General features: G+C 36.7%; 1 long non-coding RNA gene across 1 annotated transcript in view; it reads right to left on the reverse strand.

Moving 5' to 3' along the window:
• Window positions 1–19996, reverse strand: part of LOC118357038 — a 46314-nt gene that overhangs the window by 1659 nt on the left and 24659 nt on the right. The window contains exons 9-10 of the long non-coding RNA XR_004820114.1: window positions 1422–1563; window positions 569–670 (exon numbers count right to left, since the gene is read on the reverse strand). This is a non-coding gene — a long non-coding RNA (uncharacterized LOC118357038). The remainder of the gene's footprint in view (window positions 1–568; window positions 671–1421; window positions 1564–19996) is intronic.

The raw sequence follows: 19996 nt of genomic DNA on the forward strand, positions 1-19996 counted from the left end.
ATTTGATCAGTTATTTCAGACAAAACTATTTTTCTTCCCTCCAGTTATTGAGAACCACTGAATCTCATGGATACAACAACTTTCTGTTAACACAATGTATTCAGCCAACTAGGATGTTGGATAAGAAACATTAAGGAAATCTTTCATATTCACCACAAATATTCTAACTGAAATACAGAAAAATCTATGAAGGTATATTTAAAAAAGCTGTATCTCTTTTTTTAAAGATTTATTTATGTTATTTGAGAAAGAGAGCGAGAAGGGGGAGGGGCAGAGGGAGAGGAAGAGAGAGTATTAAGCAAACTCTGACTGAGCATGAAGCCCAATGCAGGGCTTGGTCTCAGGGCCCTGAGATCACAACCTGAGCTGAACCAAGAGTTGGGTACTTAACTGACTGCACCACCCAGGTGCCCTGAGAAGCTGTATCTCTTAACTCACTATGCATTCTGGCCCTTGAGGTCAATTAGAATGTAGCCAAAAGTCATCAACCTTCAGAAAACTAACATCTATTTTCCTACCCAGACATGGTTGCTCCTAGAAATCAAGGACTATTCTGACAAAACCTTACCTTCAAAGTGTGGCCCTTGGACCATAGCCTCCTTTCTGAAGAGTCTTGTTTCAGAGATTTACTGGCATCATTCACTCCCAAGAGTTCCCAAGAAGTAATCTTCTGAGGGGGAAAATGAGAAATGCCACTTCTAGTGAAAAAGGTTAATCAGCTGGATGCTGGGAAGTTATTCTTCGGTACTCTTTCATATTGATTTCATTTGGAAGCTGCTTCTTACTCACACAGCTCTGAAACTACAGCTAGCTCTACCATAACTCTATACATTTCAACATTAGCACATTGTATCAGAGTCCTTCCGTCCTGTGCATTTCCAAGACTAACTCGATTGCTTGAATCCCACTGAAAATTATGCCTCTTTCCCCCCCCACATCATTTATCATTTTCTGCTTAGTTGGCCAAGTCATTTACAAAATCACTTAAAATAATCTACTTATATATCTATACTCAATAAAAGTTCATTGAGAACCTATTCTATGCCCGGCAATCCATAGGTACTTATATCACAAAAATAAAATAAAAATGTCAGGTCATAAGAAATTAAAAGAGCATTTGATTAATCAAACATAGAAATAAAGACCTGAGAAGCAATTTAGTAAATGGTCTTGTAGAAGTTGGTTCAGTTTTAAGAGTGGTTGTTGAGAAAGTCCCCCATTTAGTAAGGCCTGTTATGACTCACAGATACAACTCCCAATTACTGTGCCCACTATTATCTGGATCTTGGACAGGGTTTTAATGATATTTAGTTACAACTAAATGTCATCAATCTTGAGAAGAGCAAGATCTATCAACTGCTATCCATCGTGGGCTTTTTTTTTTCCAGTAAACATGCAGTTCCATGATAATATATTCATACCTACAAGGGAGTCCAGAAGACCACACGTAGCAATGGAGAACCACTGACTTAAAATTAATTTGTCATCTCACTCTCTGGAGATGGCATTCAAGAAAGGCAAAGGCACAGAGAGTTTCTCTTCCTTTCTAGGATCCATCATTACCTGGCAGGGAAAAAAAGAGGAAAAATAACATTTTAAGAAAAAATATGCAGATACAAATGTACCTATATACACAGTTGTGCATGTAATCAAATTTAACAATAAAATATTCACAAATTGTGTGTATCGTGCTATACAGATTACAAAGGGTGGATATTGCTAAGTCCTTGTGTGTCATGTGCACACCTTCAAATATGCATTGCTCTCCCTTCCCCTGAGATCCAATAGACCCAAAAAGTGGCTGGTTAATAATTATTTTAGCAAAGTAAAATATTCTTATTCTATTAAGACTTTTACTATTATATATAGATCAATAAAAATATGGTTTCTCTATTACTATCTGGTGAAGTCCAAGGGAGGCTCCCAACAATTCCATTTGCAAAAGAAAATTGTTTATAGCTTATATTTATCAATTTTTACAAGACCATCTTCAGAAGAAAATATACACATCAATAATATCTAAATATTTGGAAAGATTGGATTAAACTAAATTAATCTTTTATAACAACAGTCTAATATTTGTCCCAAAGCAATAATCTGGTGAAAGGGTACATTCTTGTGTAATAATCATAAGAGTCCTAACCATTCTTCATTTAAAATAATTCATAAATACAATATTTTTATCTATGATTTTGAAGAAAGTATAAGTCATCAGTATAACAATACAGTATAGCAATAAAGTGTAGATGTAATAAAATGAAGAACACATTTGATTACTATATTGAGTATCCTCAAAACTGCGCAGAACAATGGTTTACATGTAATTTACTGATCTCAAATTCACTGACTACTCAGTGAAAAAGAACTGTATCTTAAAGCAATGTCCTAAAAATGTCTTTCTGAAGTGATCTGCAGAACATCATATCACGAAGTTAATCAAATATATTTAGGCTTTCTTTGTTTATCATGTCAATCATTAAAATATCTTGAAAGACTAGATTTATGTAAAGGTGTAAAATATTAACATTTATATTAAAGAAAAACTAAGCAAAAACCATAATTGTTAAAAAGTGTACTTGTCTTTTGAATATAAACATATTGATACAATACCATTGTCTTTTTTATTTCATTTCCTGCTTGCTGACAAATTTAGAAACATTTATCATAATGTAGTATCTTTTAATTCTATTTTCAAATATATTTTCCCCAAAATAATCTTAGCTGAGATTTCAACAACAGATATTTTAAAGATGTTATTTTTATAAGATCCACATATTTCATAATGCATTGGCATATATGAGAGTAGTTCTAGTAAATTTGTTTCCAATAGAACTTTGGGTCCTGCTGAAAAAAGTTTATAAATCTCAGGAGCCAAAGGAATGGTATATCATTGTGCTTACATAATTCTCTGTTCTCAGAGTAAATTTAGTTCTGAAAATTGCTGTTGGCAAATATGTAGATGTGGACCTTGTGGTTTTCTGAAATTCCCAGTGAAAGACAAGCAGCCTTTCCCTTCAAAGGAATCACACAGACACAGTTCTTCAGAAAATATTTAAGATCTAAGTTAGGATAAGGTATTCTGGAAGAGAAAGATTTAAGTTGAGTCTAAATGGGAAAAGAAACACAATATTCTAAAATCACTGTCTCTGCAAAACTGCTATTACTGAGGAAATCTTGACAAACTGTAGCAACTGCTCTAGCTTCCATCACATCTGATTCTTAGAGTTAAATGGCAGAAATAGATTTTTCTTTAGACTTGTATGATAGTGTTTCTCAACCTATTAGCAGCAGCTGCTGCTGCTGCTGTGTGGATATCTTTTTTAGACATTTCCCCCTAGTTTTCACACCCTCAAATTTTAACACCACAGATATGCTGTATATCTGCTTATGTATGGTGGCTGTTTGGAGGGCCATGATCCACTGTAATATTTAAGATTTCTTTTGCTCCCAAGAACTAACTTTCACCTCAGAAGTATGACATCAACTATGTTGAGAATCATGGTGTACAGTAATTTGAGAAAAATAGCTAAACAAGTAGGGAGTGCATACAGTCTTCCAGCTTGTCATGAAATGTGTTTAGAGTAGTTTCTTATTATCTTCTAATGCTCATTCTCAACAGGACATACTACTGAGGGCGCAGGGATGTTCTCTGTCACATACCTTACTTTGGCCCAATATCATCTTCATGCCTGAAAAGAACTATGCCTTTATGCTTTGGTCTAAACACAGAAATGCCAAAAAACCTAGAATCCACAGGAATGGAAAACATGGAGGACTCACCATATCATTAATGTATTTATCTAATGTTGAGATTACAAAAGGTCTCCTAAAATAGATTAAATTATTGACTAGTTAAAACAAACTGGCTAAATTTGAATGGGTGCTACTGTAGTGTCAAGGGACCTTCTGGAAGCCTTACAGAGATAAACACTGATATCGATGGGAAACTAAATATCAGTGGCACATTGCTGAGTCTTAAGTAAAACTAAACCTTGGATTCCTCCATATCCATTTCCCTCAAGAAAACACGAGACAAATAATATTTCTGATGGAATCTACAGAATCAGTAGTGATGCCCCTGTTTCATTCCTAACTTTAGTGATTTATATCTTTGTTTCTTGTTCAGTCTAACTAAAGGCTTGTCAGTTTCATTAACCTTTGCAGAAATCTAACTTTTGGTCTCATGGGTTTTCCTTATAGTTATTTTGGGTTTTATTTTTATTTCATTGACTTTGCTTAAATCTTTATTATTTACTTCCTCATACTTGATTTTCTAGTTGAGTCTTTTTCTTATTTCTTAAGGTAAGAGTTTACGCTATTTATTTGATATATTTACTCTTTTCTCATAGTCATTTAAAATCATAACTCTTGGGGCACCTGGGTGGTTCAGTCGGTTAAGCATTGGGCTCTTGATTTTGGTTCAGGTCATGATCTTAGGGTTGTGAGATCAAGTCCTGCATCGGGCTTTGTGCTGAGTGTGGAGTCTGTTTGAGATTCCCTCTGTCCATCTCCCTCCTCCCCTCTCTCCACTCATGCTCCCTCTCTCTCAAATAAATAAATAAATAAATAAATAAATAAATAAATAAAATCTAAAAATAAATACTATAGATCTCCCTCTAAGCATGTCTTTATATGCATCCCATTCAGTTCTAAATGTTTTCTAGTTTCTTTGACCCATGGGTTCTTCTAAGTATGTTAATTTCCAAATTTGGTGATTTCCCAGATTTGTTTTGACCTCTAATATAATTCCCCTATGATCATAGACCGTACTCTATGATTTTAATCTTTTTAAATTCATTGTGTCCAGTTTTATGACTTAACACATGACTGATGCTGGAGAATGCTCCAGATGTGTTTGAAAATAATTTGCTTTCTGCTGTGTTCTATATATATCAGGTCAAATTTACTGAGAAAGATTGCCTAAGTATGCTATAGCCACATTCTTTTTCTTTCTAATTGGTTTATCAATCATTAAGAAAAAGGTACTAAAGAGTCCAGTTATTTTCACTGAATTGCCTACTTATCCCTTCAACCATGTGTTTTTGCTTTACATTATTTGAGGCATCATGGTTAGGTGATTACATTATATTCACATACTATATAAATAACAGATTAAGCCATCTATCATTATATCTGTTTTCATTTCTAATAATATTTTAACTTAAAGCCTGTTTTCTCTGAAATCAGGATAGCCACTCCAGTTCTCTTCTGGGTATTCTTTGCATAATATAGCTTTACCCACCATTTCCTTTCAAACCATTTATGTATTTTGCTCTAAATTGTCTCTTTCATAAATAATGTGTAGCTGTTTAATTTTTAATGGAACCTTCCAATTTCTGTCTTTTAAACTTAATAGTCATATGATTGGATTTATGTCTGCCCTTTTTGTTTTCTATATGTCTTACATCATTTTGGTCCCTCTGTTCATTCTCAGCTCTTTCTTTTATATTAAATGGGTGTTTTGCTATTATACTACTTAAATCCTTTAGTGATTATTTTGAAATTATATATATTTATTTACATATTATAAATACATATTTTGAATTATGTATATATTTATATTTAAGTAGGCTCCATGCCCAGCATGGAGCCCACTGTGGGGCTTGAACTCATGACCTGAGATCAAGAGCTGAGCTGAAATTAAGAGTCAGATGATCACCTGACTGAGCCACCCAGGGACCCTTCTTTTGGTAATTTTGTGTTATTACTATTTATCCTATGGTTTACAAAATAGATCTTAAATTACCACAATCTATTTCAGGGTAACACTAACTTTGTTATATTGCCTTTGTATGTCTTGAACTCAATTTCAGAGAACTGCTTCTGTCAGTCATGTTTTCAAACAAAAAATTAATGATGTTATCATTGATGTTTATAAATGACTGACAGCCTGAGATAGGTGATAGACACTAAATGCTAAGGATTTTTTTAAATATTTTATTTTATTTATTTGAGAGAAAGAAAGTGAGAGAGCACAAGAGGGCATAGGGCCAGAGGGAGGAGCAGACTCCCCACTGAGCAGGAAGCCTGATGCAGGACTTGATCCCAGGACTCTGGGATCATGATTCGAGCTTAAGGCAGTCACCTAACCAACTAAGCCACCCAGGTGCCCCAAAATGCTAAGTATTTTGTGACCATTGGACACTAAGATCACATTTTGAAGTCAGGGAGAACAGCAAACACAATCAATGGCTGACTAGCATAGGTAGACTCTTACTGTCATTTGGAGCATTATAATACCATGAAAAAATTTCAGTATTCTTGGGACAAAATGCATACCTACTGTTTAATTCTCATATATTTGTTTCACTTACAAGAGAAAAGTAAATCCATAATCTCTTTGGATTTTGACCATCTAATAGCCTCCAAGAGATCAATCATCACTGAGAAGATTCCAGCAGCACAGACAAATGTGTAAATGGTTCACATGTAGACAGAACCATTTCTCAAATTTTCCGTACTCTTGTGATAATTCCCCAGGTTGCTTTACTACAAGTGTATTTAGGCTGCCAGCTATGCACTCAAATAGACAGTTTCACCCCCAGATTGGATATGTATAGATCACAGTGCAATTCAATTCCTCTAATGCATGCAAATGGCTTAGCCTTTGCTTTTTTGGTTTTGTTTTGTTTTGTTTTCATTGACAGATATTTAAATTCTAGTTGGTTAACATATAGTTCAATATTGGTTTCAGGAATAGAATTTAGTGATTCATCACTTACATATAACACCCAGTTCTAAATACATACAGATCTAGTGTCTTCTAACACACAGACTATAATACATCCAGGACCAAGTGTTTTTATCCACCTATTAGATTATATTCTTTCTTTTTCCCTTTTTCTTTTCTTTTTTGATTTCTGGTCTCTTCAGATTTGTCTAGTGTATATTTTGCTGGGATCATGGTTGATATATTTTTATTTTGTTCTCTCATTCATCTAGTCTTCTCTGGACAAAATGACTAGAAGGAGAAATTCCAATAAAAGAAAGAACCAGAGGTAATACTCTCTGCCATAGATTTAATCTATATGGTTATAAGTAATATATCAGACCTAGAATTCAGAATAATGATTATAAAGATACTAGTTAGTGTTGTAAAAAGCATAAAAGACACTATAGAATCCCTTAGTGCAGAAATAAAAGAACTAAATTCTAATCAGGCAAAAAAAATGCTTTAACTGAGATGCAGTCTAAAATGGACACTCTAATGGCTAGGGTAAATGAGGCAGAACAGAGAGTCAATGATATAGAAGAAAAAACGATGGAAAGTAAGGAAGCTGAGAAAAAGAAATAAACAACTACTGGATTATGAAGGGAGTCTTCGAGAAACCAGCAACACCATAAAGTGAAACAATATTAGAATAATTGGGGTCCCAGGGGAAGAGGAAAGAGAGAGGGATGGGGGGGACTAGAAGGTATATTTGAACAAATCATAGTGAGAACTTCCCTAATCTGGGGAAGGAAACAAACATTCAAGTCCAGGAGGCACAGAGAACCCCCCTCAGAATCAATAAATATAGATCACTCAGACATATAATAGTGCAGCTTTCAAATTTCAGAGATAAAGAGAAAATCCCAAAAGCAGCTCAAGACAAGAGTTCCTTAACCTACAAGGGTGGGAACATTAGACTGGCAGCAGACCTGTCCAGAGACCTGGCAGGCCAGAAAGGCTGGCATGATATATTCAGGGTACAAAATGAGAAAAATATGCAGCCAAGAATACATTATCCAGCAAGGCTATCATTCAGAATGGAAGGAGAGATAAAGAGCTCCAGGACAAACAAAATCTAAAATAATTTGTGATCACTCAACCAGCCCTGAAGAAATATTAAATGGGATCCTATAAATGAAAGAGAAACCAAAAGCAACATAGACCAGAAAAGAACACAGACAAAATACAGAAACAGTGACTTTACATGTAATACAACATCACTAAATTCATATATTTCAATAGTGACTCTGAATGTAAATGGGCTAAATTCTCCAATCAAAAGACATGGGGTATCAGATTGGATAAAAATGCAAGGTCCATTCATATGCTGTCTGCAAGAAACTCATTTTAGACCCAAAGAACCATTCATCATGCTAATGGACATCAAAAGAAAGCTGGGGTAGCAATCCTCCTATCAGACAAATTAGATTTTACACCAAAGACTGTGGTAAGGGATGGAGAGGGACACTATATCATACCTTAAAAAGGGTCTATCCAACAAGAACATCTAACAATTATAAATATTTATGCTCCTAACATGGAAGCAGCCAATTATATAATCCAATTCATAACAAAGTTAAAGAAACACATTGATAATAATACAAAAATACTAGGGGACTTTAATACCCCACTCACAGCAATGGACAGATCATCTAAGCAGAAGATCAATAATGAAACAAGGGCTTTGAATGAAACACTGGACCAGATGGACTTCACAGATACATACAGAACATTCTATCCTAAAGCAACAGAATACACATTCTTCTCAAGTGCACATGGAACATTGTCCAGAATAGATCACATACTGGGTCACAAATCAGTTCTCAACCGGTACCAAAAGACGGATTATTTCCTGCATATTTTCAGACCACAATGCTTTAAAACTTGAACTCAATCACAAGAGGAACTTTAGAAGAAACTCAAATACTAGGAGATTAAAGAACATCCTACTAAAGAATGAATGGGCCAAAAAGAAAACTTCAAAAGAATTTAAAAATTCATGGAAACAAATGAAAATGAAAACATAAATGTTCAAAACATTTCAGATGCAGCAAAGGCAGTCCTAAGAGGGAAGTACATAGCAATATAAGCCTTTTCCAAGAAACAAGAAAAGTCTCAAACATACCACCTAAAAATACACCTAAAGGAGCTGGAGAAAGAACAGCAAATAAAACCTAAATCAAGCAAGAGAAGAGATAATAAATATCAGAGCAGAAATCAATGAAATAGAAACCAAAAGAACAGTAGAACAGATCAATGAAACTAGAAGCTTGTACTTTGAAAGAATTAATGAGATCGATAACCCCCTAGCCAGACTTATCAAAAAGAAAAGAGAAAGGATCCAAATTCATAAAATCATGAATGAATGAGGAGAGATAACAACCAACACCAAGGAAATACAAATAATTTTAAGAACATAATATGAGCAACTATATGCAAAAAATTAGGCAATCTGGAAGAAATGGATGCATTCCTGGAAACATATAAACTACCAAAACTGAAACAGAAAGAAATAGAAAACCTGAACAGACCCATAACCAGCAAGGAAATTGAAGCAGTAATAAAAAATCTCCCAAAAAACAAGAGTCCAGGGCTGGATGGCTGCCAATGGGACTTCTATAAACATTTAAAGAATTAATACCTATTCTTCTGAAGCTGTTTCAAAAAATAGAAATGGAAGGAAAACTTCCAAACTCGTTCTATGAGGCCAGCATTACCCTGATCCCCAAACCAGACAAAGACCCCACCAAAAAGAATTATAGACCAATATCCCTGATGAACATGGATGCCAAAATCCTTAGCAAGATACCAGCCAATATGATCCAAAAGGACATTAAAAGGATTATTCACCACAACCAATTGGGATTTATTTCTGGGCTGTAAGACTGGTTTAACATTTGCAAATCAATCAACTTGATACATCACAATAAAAGGACAAGAACTGTATGTTTCTCTCAATTGATTCAGAAAAGCATTTGACAAAATACAGCATTCTTTCTTGATTAAAACTCTGCACAGTGTAGGGATAGAGGGAACATACTTCAATATCATAAAAGCCATCTATGAAAAGCCCACAGTGAATATCTTTCTCAATGGGGAAAAATTGAGAGCTTTTCCCCTAAGGTCAGGAACACGATAGGGATGTCAACTCTCACCGTTGTTGTTCAACATAGTACTAGAAGTCCTAGCCTCAGCACACACATATCAAAAAGAAATAAAATCCATTCAAATTGGCAAAGCAGAAGTCAAACTCTCACTCTTTCCAGATGACATGATACTTTATGTGGAAAATCCAAAACACTCCACCCCAAAATTGCTAGAACTCATACAGGAATTCAGCAACGTGTCAGGATATAAAATCAATGCCTAGAAATCAGTGGCATTTCTATACTCTGACAATGTGACAGAAGGAAGGGAAATTAGGGAATCAATCCCATTTACAATTGCACCAAAAACCATAGGTTACCTAGGAATAAACCTAACCAAAGAGGTAAAGCATCTGTACTCTAAAAACTACAGAACACTTATGAAAGAAATTGAGGATGACACAAAGAAATGAAAAACATTCCATGCTCATGGATTGGAAGAATAAATACTGTTAAAATGTCTGTTACACAGAGCAATCTACACATTCATGTGACCCCTAACAAAATACCATCGAGAAATGTCTGTTCATGTCTTCTGCCTATTTCTTGACTGGATTATTTGTTTTTTGGGTGTTGAACATTATAAGTTCTTTATAGATCTTAGATACTAGCCCTTTATCTGATATGCAATTTGCAAATATCTTTTCCCATTCCATAGGCTGCCTGTTAGTTTTGTTGACTGCTTCCTTTGCTGTGCAGAAGTTTTTATCTTGATCAAGTCCCAACAGTTCATTTTTCACTTCAGTTTCCCTTGCCCTTAGAGATGTGTCTAGCAACAAGTTGCAGCAGCTGTGGTCAAAGAGGTTCCTGCCTGGGTTCTCCTCTAGGATTTTGATGGATTCCTGTCTCACATTTAGGTCTTTCATCCACTTTGAGCTTATCTTTGTTTACAGTATAAGAAAATGGTCCAGTTTCATTCTTCTACATGTGGCTATCCAATATTCCCAGCACCATTTATTGAAGAGACTGTCCTTTTCCCATTGGATATTCTTTCCTGATTTGTTGAAGATTAGTTGGCCATAGAGTTGAGGGTCCATTTCTGGGCTCTCTATTCTGTTCCATTGATCTATGTGACTTTTTTTTTTCTATTATACTGTCTCTCGAAGATTATAGCTTTGTAATATACCTTGAAGTCCGGCATTCTGATGCCACCAGCATTGATTTTCTTTTTAAACATTCCCCTGGCTATTCAGGGTCTTTTCTAGTTCCATACAAATTTGGAGATTATTTGTCCAACTCTGTGAAAAATGTTGATGATATTTTGATAGGGATTGCATTGAATGTGTAGATTGCTCTGGGTAGCATAGACATTTTACTAATATTTATTCTTCCAATTCATGAGCATGGAATGTTTTTGCATTTCTTTGTGTCCTCCTCAATGGCCAACAGACACAGGAAAAAAAGCTTCACATCACTTGGCATCAGGGAAATACAAATCAAAACCACAATGAGATACCACCTCACACCAGTCATAATGGTTAAAATTAACAAGACAGGAAACAACAAATAATGGCGAGGATGCGGGAAAGGGGAGCCCTCTTACACTGTTTGTTGGAATGCAAACTGGTATAGCCACTCTGGAAAACAGTATGGAGGGTCCTCAAGAAGTTAAAAATAGAGCTACCCTATGGACCCAGCAATTGCACTACTAGGTATTTACCCCAAAGATACAAATGCAGTGATCCAAAGGGGCACCTGAACCCCAATATTTATAGTAGCAATGTCCACAATAGCCAAACTGTGGAAAGAACTGAGATGTCCATCCACAGATGAATGGATAAAGAAGATACAGTGTATATATATACAATGCAATATTAGCCATCAGAAAGAATGAGTACTTACCATTTACACTGATGTGGATGGAATTGGGGGGTATTATGCTGAGCGAAGTATGTCAATCAGAGAAAGACGATTATCATATGGTTTCACTCATACGTAGAATATAAGAAACAGCACAGAGGATCATATGGGAAGGGAGGGAAAACTGAATGGGAAGTCATCAGAAAGCAAGAGAAACTGTGAGAGACTCTTAACTATAGGAAACAAACTGAGGGTTGCTTGAGGGGAGATGGGTGTGGGAATGGGGTAATTGGGTGATGGGCATTAAGGTGGGCATGTGATGTGATGAGCACTGGGTGTTATACACAACTGATGAATCACTGAACACTACATCTGAAGCTAATGATATTCTATATTTCGGATAATTGAATTTAAATTTTAAAAAGGCTCTTATGGTTGGCTTCCTTCTTTTTTTCCTTTCCCCTATGTTCATCTCTTTTGTTTTTTAAATTCCATATATGAGTGAAATCACATGGTATTTGTCTTTCTATGATTTATTTCACTTAGCATTTCACTAGCTCCATTCATGTTGTTGCAAATAGCAAGATTTCATTTTTGGATGGCTGAGTAATATTCCATTGTGTATATATACCACTTCTTTATCCATTCTTCAGTTGATGGACATTGGGCCTCTTCCCATGATTTGGCTATTGTTTATAATGCTGCTATAAACATCATGGGCATATTCTCCAAACTAGTATTTTTGCACTCTTTGGGTGAATACTTAGCAGTGCAATTGGAGGGTCATAGGGTAGTTCTATTTTGAACATTTTGGACTGTTTTCCAAAGGGACTGCACCATTTTGCATTCCTACCGCGGATGTGTAAGAGGCTTCCCTTTTCTCTGTATCTTTGCCGACATCTGTTATTTCCTATGCTGTTAATTTTAGCCATTCTGACAGGTATGAGATGGTATCTCATAGTGGTTTTGATTTGTATTCCCCTGATGCTGAGTGATGTTGAGCATCTTTTCATGTATCTGTTGGCCATCTTGACACCTTCTTTGGAAAAGTGTCTATTCATGTCTTTGGCCCATTTCCTAAATAGATTATTTGTTTTATGGGTGTTGAGTTTGATAAATTCTTTATCCGGTATGTCATTTGTGAATATCTTCTCCCATTCCACAAGCTGCTTTTTACATTTGCTGATTGTTTCATTTGCTGTGCAGAAGCTTTTTATTTTGATGAAGTCCCAGTAGTTCATTTTTGCTTTTGTTTTCCTTGCCTCTCAAGGCATGTCTATCAAGAATTTGCTATAGCCGAGGTCAAAGAGGTTGCTGCGTGTGATCTCCTCAAGGATTTTGATGGTTTCCTGTCTCACATTTAGGTCTTTCAACTATTTTAAATTTATTTTTGTGTATGGTGTAAGAAAGTGGCCCGATTTCATTGTTCCGCATGCTGCTGTCCAGTTTTCCCAACAACATTTATTCAATAGACTGTTTTTTCCATTGGATATCCTTTCCTGCTTTGTTGAAGATTAGTTGATCATACAGGTATGGGTCCATTTCTGGGTTTTCTATTCTGTTCCATTGATCTATGTATCTGTTTTTGTGTCTGCACCATACTATCTTGATGACTACAGCTTTGTAATATAACTTCAAGTCTGGAATTGTGATGCCTCCAGCTTTGTTTTTCTTTTTCAAGATTGCTTTGGCTCCTTAGGGTCTTCCTGTGGTTCCATACAAATTTTAGGATTTTTTGTTCTTGTTCTGTAAAAAATGCTGGTGGTATTTTGATAGGCATTGCATTAAATGTGTAGATTGCTTTGGGTAGTATAGACATTTTAACAATATTTATTCTTCCAATCCATAAGCATGGAATGTTTTTCCTTTTTTTGTGTGTTCTCTTCAATTGCTTTCATATGAGTTATATAGTTTACAGAGTACCTCTTTGGTTAGGTTTATTCCTAGGTATCTTATTGTTTTTGGTGTAATTGTAAATGGGATTGACTCCTTGATTGCTATTTCTGTTGCTTCATTATTGCTGTATAGAAATGCAACTGATTTCTGTGCATTGATTTTATATCCTGTGACTTAGCTAAATTTTTCTATCAGTTCTCACAATTTGTTGATGGAGTCTTTCAAGTTTTCTACATAGAGTATCATGTCCTCTCGAATAGTGAAAGTTTGAATTTTCCCTTACTAATTTGTATGCTTTATTTCTTTTTGTTGTCTTTTTGTTGAGGCCAGGACTTCCAGTACTATGTAAATAGATAGGACATTTCTCTCTTCTACCTGACCTCAGAAGCAAAGCTCTCAGTTTTCCCCAGTGGGGATATTAGTTGTGGTTCTTTCATATATGACCTTTATGATGTTGAGGTATGTTACCTCTATCCCTACTTTGTTGATGGTTTTAATCAAGAATAGATGCTATAAATTCATTTTTGCTTTTGTTTCACTAGGCTTTGGAGATGTATCTTGAAAGAAGTTGCTGTAGCCGATGTCAAAGTGGTTACTGCTTATGTTCTCCTCTAGGATTTTGATGGATTCCTGTCTCACGTTGAGGTCTTTCATCCATATTGAGTTTATCTTTGTGTATGGTGTTAAAGAATGGTCAAGTTTCATTCTTCTGTATTTAGCTGTCCAATTTTCCCAGCACCATTTATTGAAGAGACTGTCTTTTTTCCATTGCATATTTTTTCCTGCTTTGTCGAAGATTATTTGACCATAGAGTTGAAGGTCCATATCTAGGCTCTCTATTCTGTTCCATTGGTCTATATGTCTGTTTTTGAGCCAGTTTCATACTGTCTTAGTGATCACTGCTGTGTAATATAGTTTGAAATGGTGACTAACATAACATAATAAAATTAAATTTAAAAAAGAATGGATGCTATTTTTTGTCAAATGCTTTTTCTGCATCTATTGAGAGGATCATAAGTTTCTTATCACATTGATTGATTTGCAAATACTGAACCACCCCTGCAACATAGGAATAAATCTTACTTGATCATGATGAATAATTCTTTTAATGTACTGTTAGATTTGATGTGCTCATATCTCAATGAGAAGTTTTGAATCCATGTTCATCAGGGATATTGGTCTGTAATTCTCCTTTTTAGTGTGGTCTTTGTAAGGTTTTGGAGGTAATGCTGGCCCCATAGAATGGGTTTGGAAGTTTCCCTTCCATTTCAATTTTTTGGAACAGTTTGAGAAGAAAAGGTATTAACTCACCTTTAAATGTCTAATTCTACCATTCTCCCCCTGGGAAGCCAACTGCTCCCGGACTTTTGTTTGTTGGAAAATTTTTGATTACTGATTCAATTTTTTTGCTGGTTATGGGTCTGTTTAAATTTTCTATTTCTTCCTGTTTCAGTTTTGGTAGTTTGCATGTTTCTAACAATCTATCCATTTCTTCCAGATTGCTTAGTTTATTGGCATATAATTTTTCATAATATTCTCTTATATTGTTTGTATTTCTGTGGTGTTAGTTATGATCTCTCCTTCATTAATGATTTTATTTATTTGGTTCCTTTCTCTTTTCTTTTTGATAAGTGGCTAGGGGTTTATCAATTTTATTAATTCTTTCAAATACCAAGATCTTAGTTTTGTTGATCTGTTCTACTGCTTTTTGGTTGTTGCTGTTTGTTTATATGTCATTTATTTCTTTTTTTTTTTAAGGATTTTATTTATTTATTTATTTGACAGAGAGACACAGCGAGAGAGGGAACACAAGCAGGGGGAGCGGGAGAGGGAGAAGCAGGCTTCCTGCGGAGCAGGGAGCCCGATGCGGGGCTCGATCCCAGGACGCTGGGATCATGACCTGAGCCAAAGGCAGACGCTTAACAACTGAGCCACCCAGGCGCCCCAATATGTCATTTATTTCTGTTCTAATCTATATTATTTCCCTTCTTCTGTTGACTTTATGTTTTATTTGCTCTTCCTTTTCTAGTTCCCTTAGTTGTAAAGTAAGTTTGTGTATTTGAGATTTTTATTGATTCTTGAGGTAGACCTACTTCCCTCTTATGAGTGCCTTTGATGATTTCCAAAGGTTTTTGACCTTCATGTTTTCATTTTCATTTGCTTCTATGTATTTTTTTAAATATTTTATTTATTTGACAAAGAGAGACAGTGAGAGAGGGAGCACAAGTAGGGGGAGTGGGAGAGGGAGAAGCAGGGTCCCCGTTAAACAGTGAGCCTGATGTGGGGCTCAATTCCAGGAGTCTGGGATCATGACCTGCACTGAAGGCAGCCACTTAACCTACTGAGCCATCAAGGTGCCCCTATTTTTTTTATTACTTCTTTAATTTCCTGGTTAACCAATTCATTCTTTAGTAGGATATTCTTTAACCTCCATTTATTTGGGTATTTCCAAATTTTTTCTTGTGGTTGAATTCAAGTTTCATAGCATTATGGTCTGAAAATATGCATGTTATGATCTCAATCTTTTTGTACTTATACATCTTTTTTTACTTGACCCAGTATGTGATCTATTCTGGAGAATGTTCCATGTGAACTAGAAAAGAATACGTATTCTGCTGCTTTCGGATGACATGTTCTGAATATATCTGTTAAGTACATCTGGTCCAGTGTGTCATCCAAAGCCACTGTTTCATTGTTGATATTCTGCTTAGATGATCTGCCCATTGCTGTAAGTGGGGTGTTAAATTCCTCTAGTATTACTGTATTAAGTCAATGAGTTTCTTTATGTTTGTTATTAATTGATTTATATATTTGGCTGCTCCTAAATTGGGGGTATTAATATTTACAATTGTTAGATCTTCTCATTGGATAGACCCCTTAATTATGATATAGTGCCCTTCTTCATCTCTTGTTACATTCTTTGGTTTAAACTCTAGTTTGTCTTATATAAATTTAGCTACTCTGGCTTTCTTTTAATGTCCATTAGCATGATAGATGGTTTCAATCTGGAAGTTTTTTTAGGTCTAAAGTGGGTCTCTTGTAAGCAATATATACATAAGTCTTATCTTTTTATCCATTCAGATACCCTATGTCTTTTGATTGGAGTATTTAGTCCATTTACACTCATTGATAGACATGTATTTAGTGCCATTGTATTAACTGTAATGCTGGTGTTTCTGGAGATTTTCTCTGTTCCTCTCTAGTCTTTGTTGCTTTTGGTCTTTCTTTCTGACTCAAAGGGTCCCCTTTAATATTTCTTGCATGGCTGGTTTAGTGGTCCTGAACTCCTTTAGTTTTTATTTGTCTGGGAAACTCTCTACCTCTCCCTATTCTTTTTCTTTATATTCTTTTTTTTCTCTCCAAGTTCGTATTTAAATTCAAGTTGGTTAACACATAGTGTAGTATTAGTTTCAGGAGTAGAATCCAGTGATTCATCACTTACATATAATACTCAGTGCTCATACAAGTGCCTTCCTTAATGCCCATTACCCATTTAGCCCATCCCCTCACACATCTTCCCTCCATCAACCCTCAGTTCATTCTCTATAGCTAAGAGTCTATCTCTCCTTCTATTCTGAATGTCAGCCTTGCTGGATAAAGTATTCTTGGTTGCATATTTTTCCCATTCAGTTCATTGAATATATCATGCCACTCTTCTCTAGTCTGCCAGGTTTCTGTGGCGAGATCTGCTGAAAACCTTATTTGTCTTCCCTTGTAGGTTAAGGACTTTTTTTTTTTTCCCTTGCTGCATTCAGGATTATTTTCTTTTCTGTGTACTTTGCCAATTTTACTGTGATTTTTCTTGGTGTTGGCTGGCTTTTGTTGAATTTGATGGGCGTTCTCTGTGCCTCCTGGATTTGGATGTCTATTTCTGTCCCCAGATTAGGGAAGTTTTCAGCTATAATTTGCTCAAATAAACCTTCTGCCCCCTTTTGTTCCTCTTCTGGGACTCCTGTGATATGAATGTTATTACTCTTTATGGACTCGCCGAGTTCCCTAAGTCTACATTCATGATCCAATATTTTTCTTATTTTCTTTCTTTTAGCTTCATTTTCCCCCCATAATTTTATCTTCTATATCACTGATTCATTTCTCTGCTTCTCCTATCCTTGTCAATACATCCAGCTGGTTTTGCATCTCAGTTATAGCATTTTTTTTTATTTTGGCCTGACTAGTTTTTATTTCCTTTATCTCTGCAGAAAGGGACTCCCCTTGTCTTTCTCAATCCCACCTACTATCCTTGATTGCTCTTTTAAATTATCATGGAACACTACATCAAAAACTAAAGATATACTGTATGGTGACTAACATAACAATAAAAAAATTAAAAAAATAAATTATCATTCAGGCATATTACTTACATCTGTTTTTTTTAAGATTTTATCCATTCATTTCAGAGAGAGAATGAGAGAGAGAGAGCACATGAGAGGAAGGAGGGTCAGAGGGAGAAGCAGACTCCCTGCCAAGCAGGGAGCCCAATGCGGGACTCAATCCTGGAACTCCAGGATCATGGCCCGAGCCAAAGGCAGCCACTCAACCAATTGAGCCACCCAGGTGCCCACTTACATCTGTTTTGATTATATCACTGCCTGTGACCTCTTCTTGTTCTTTCTTTTGGGATAAATTCCTCTACCTGGCATTTTTCCTAGACCTCTGTCTTCTGTGTGTTAAGGAAACCTGTTACCTTTCCTGCTCCTTAGAGTAATGGCTATATTAAGAAGAGGTCACGTTCTGTCTAGGGCCTGGTGCTTCAGGAAGTTTTTTTTTTTTCTGTGTGTGTATGCTGTGTGTATTCTGCTGTTGTGTTTTGGCTGCTCTTTCCCTCAGATCAGTCCTCTGCAGAGTTTCTCCTTGCCTTCAGTGGGGTGTGTTTGGACTTCCTCCAATGCGTGGTGAGTTTTAACTAGGTATGTTTTGGTCTGCTTTTAGAAAAGGCTAGATACTATTTCCTCTATAGCTGAAGATTGGCAGCACCTTATGACCAGTAGAGTTGGTGTGTGTATGTTTGTCGGGGGAGGGACCTACTGTGTTAATTCTTAGGCATACTTGACCTAGTAAAGATTCACCTTGGTGGCTTAGCTGGTTAAGCAACTGGCTCTTGATTTAGGCTCAGGTCATGATCTCAGGGTCATGAGATCAAGCCCTGCATCAGGCTCTGTGCTGGATGTGGAGCCTGCTTAAGATTCTCTCTCTCGGGGTGCCTGGGTGGCTCAGTCAGTTAAGCGACTGCCTTTGGCTCAGGTCATGATCCCAGAGTCCTGGGATTGAGTCCCACATCAGGCTCCCCCTTCTCTGTGGGGAGCCTGCTTCTCCCTCTGCCTGTGACTCCCCTTGCTTGTGCTCACTCTCTCTCTCTGTGTGTGTCAAATAAATAAATAAAATCTTTTAAAAAAAAGATTCTCTCTCTCCTTCTCCCTCTGCTCACTCACATCCTCTTTCTCAAAAAAATAAAATAAAATAAAAATTAGAAAATTAAAAAAAAAAGATGCACCCACAGGTCACAGTGAAGTGGGCATTGGTTTAAGTAGCTCCAGCCTCCACTGGTGGTGCTGTGCTGCTCACGGAAATCTATCTGTGCTGACGGGTTTGGGGGAAAATGGTGTCACCCCACTCTCTTGTCCCCAGAGAGGGGAGTTCACACATGCAGCTGTTCAGGAAGCCCTCACAGAAGAGCAAACAATTTCCTCTCTTGTGTCCTGGTTTCCGTCAGAACCCTGCTTTCACCCTGTCTGTGTCTGAGCCATCTGTCTGCCTGGCAGCACAGTGCTCCTGTGTTTTATCTCAGAGGTATGGCTGGGTTTCAAAACTCCAAATTTTGGGACCCAGCACAGCTCAGACCCACACTGATCCTCTGAGTTAGGGTCTTGCTGTGCTGTGGCTGGTGCCATTTGTCCCAGAAAAGTAGTTGCATGACCATGCAGGGGCTCAGAGTTTATGGTAAAGCACAGTCAAAAGCTGGCTTCCAGGTTAGCTGCCTTCAGCAGATGCCTCCTGTTAATTAACAGGGCTGCTTAACAGTGCTTGCCATCATTTTTGTCCTGAGAGGCAGTGTCATATTTCCCAAATGCACTCCAAGAAAGGGAACTGCCTCTTTTGGTGTGACCCAGGGGATCCTTGGATGCTGTCTGCTCCTGGGCCTCTGCCCTACTTCCCCACAGGAGCATTGCTAAGCTTGCCAGGCATGACCCTGGTGATGGCCTGGACTTCTAAAACTTCAGACTTTTCAGCTCCACCACTTGTAAAATCTTGTGACAATCAGCCCCTCTCCTTTTCTCAGTCAATGGTTTTTGGGAAGAGTCTTTCCTGTGCAATTCCCTGCATACTGATTTCACTCTTTTCCCCTCTCTTTCTCCTCTCTGTATGATCAGGGCTCCATCCCCTCTGTAACATCTGCAATTCTCTCCTCCCCCAAATCAACTCTCCATAGCTCCTACCTTCCACA

This window comes from Zalophus californianus, chromosome 6 (assembly GCF_009762305.2).
Source record: "Zalophus californianus isolate mZalCal1 chromosome 6, mZalCal1.pri.v2, whole genome shotgun sequence".
NCBI classification, from domain to species: Eukaryota; Metazoa; Chordata; class Mammalia; order Carnivora; family Otariidae; genus Zalophus; species Zalophus californianus.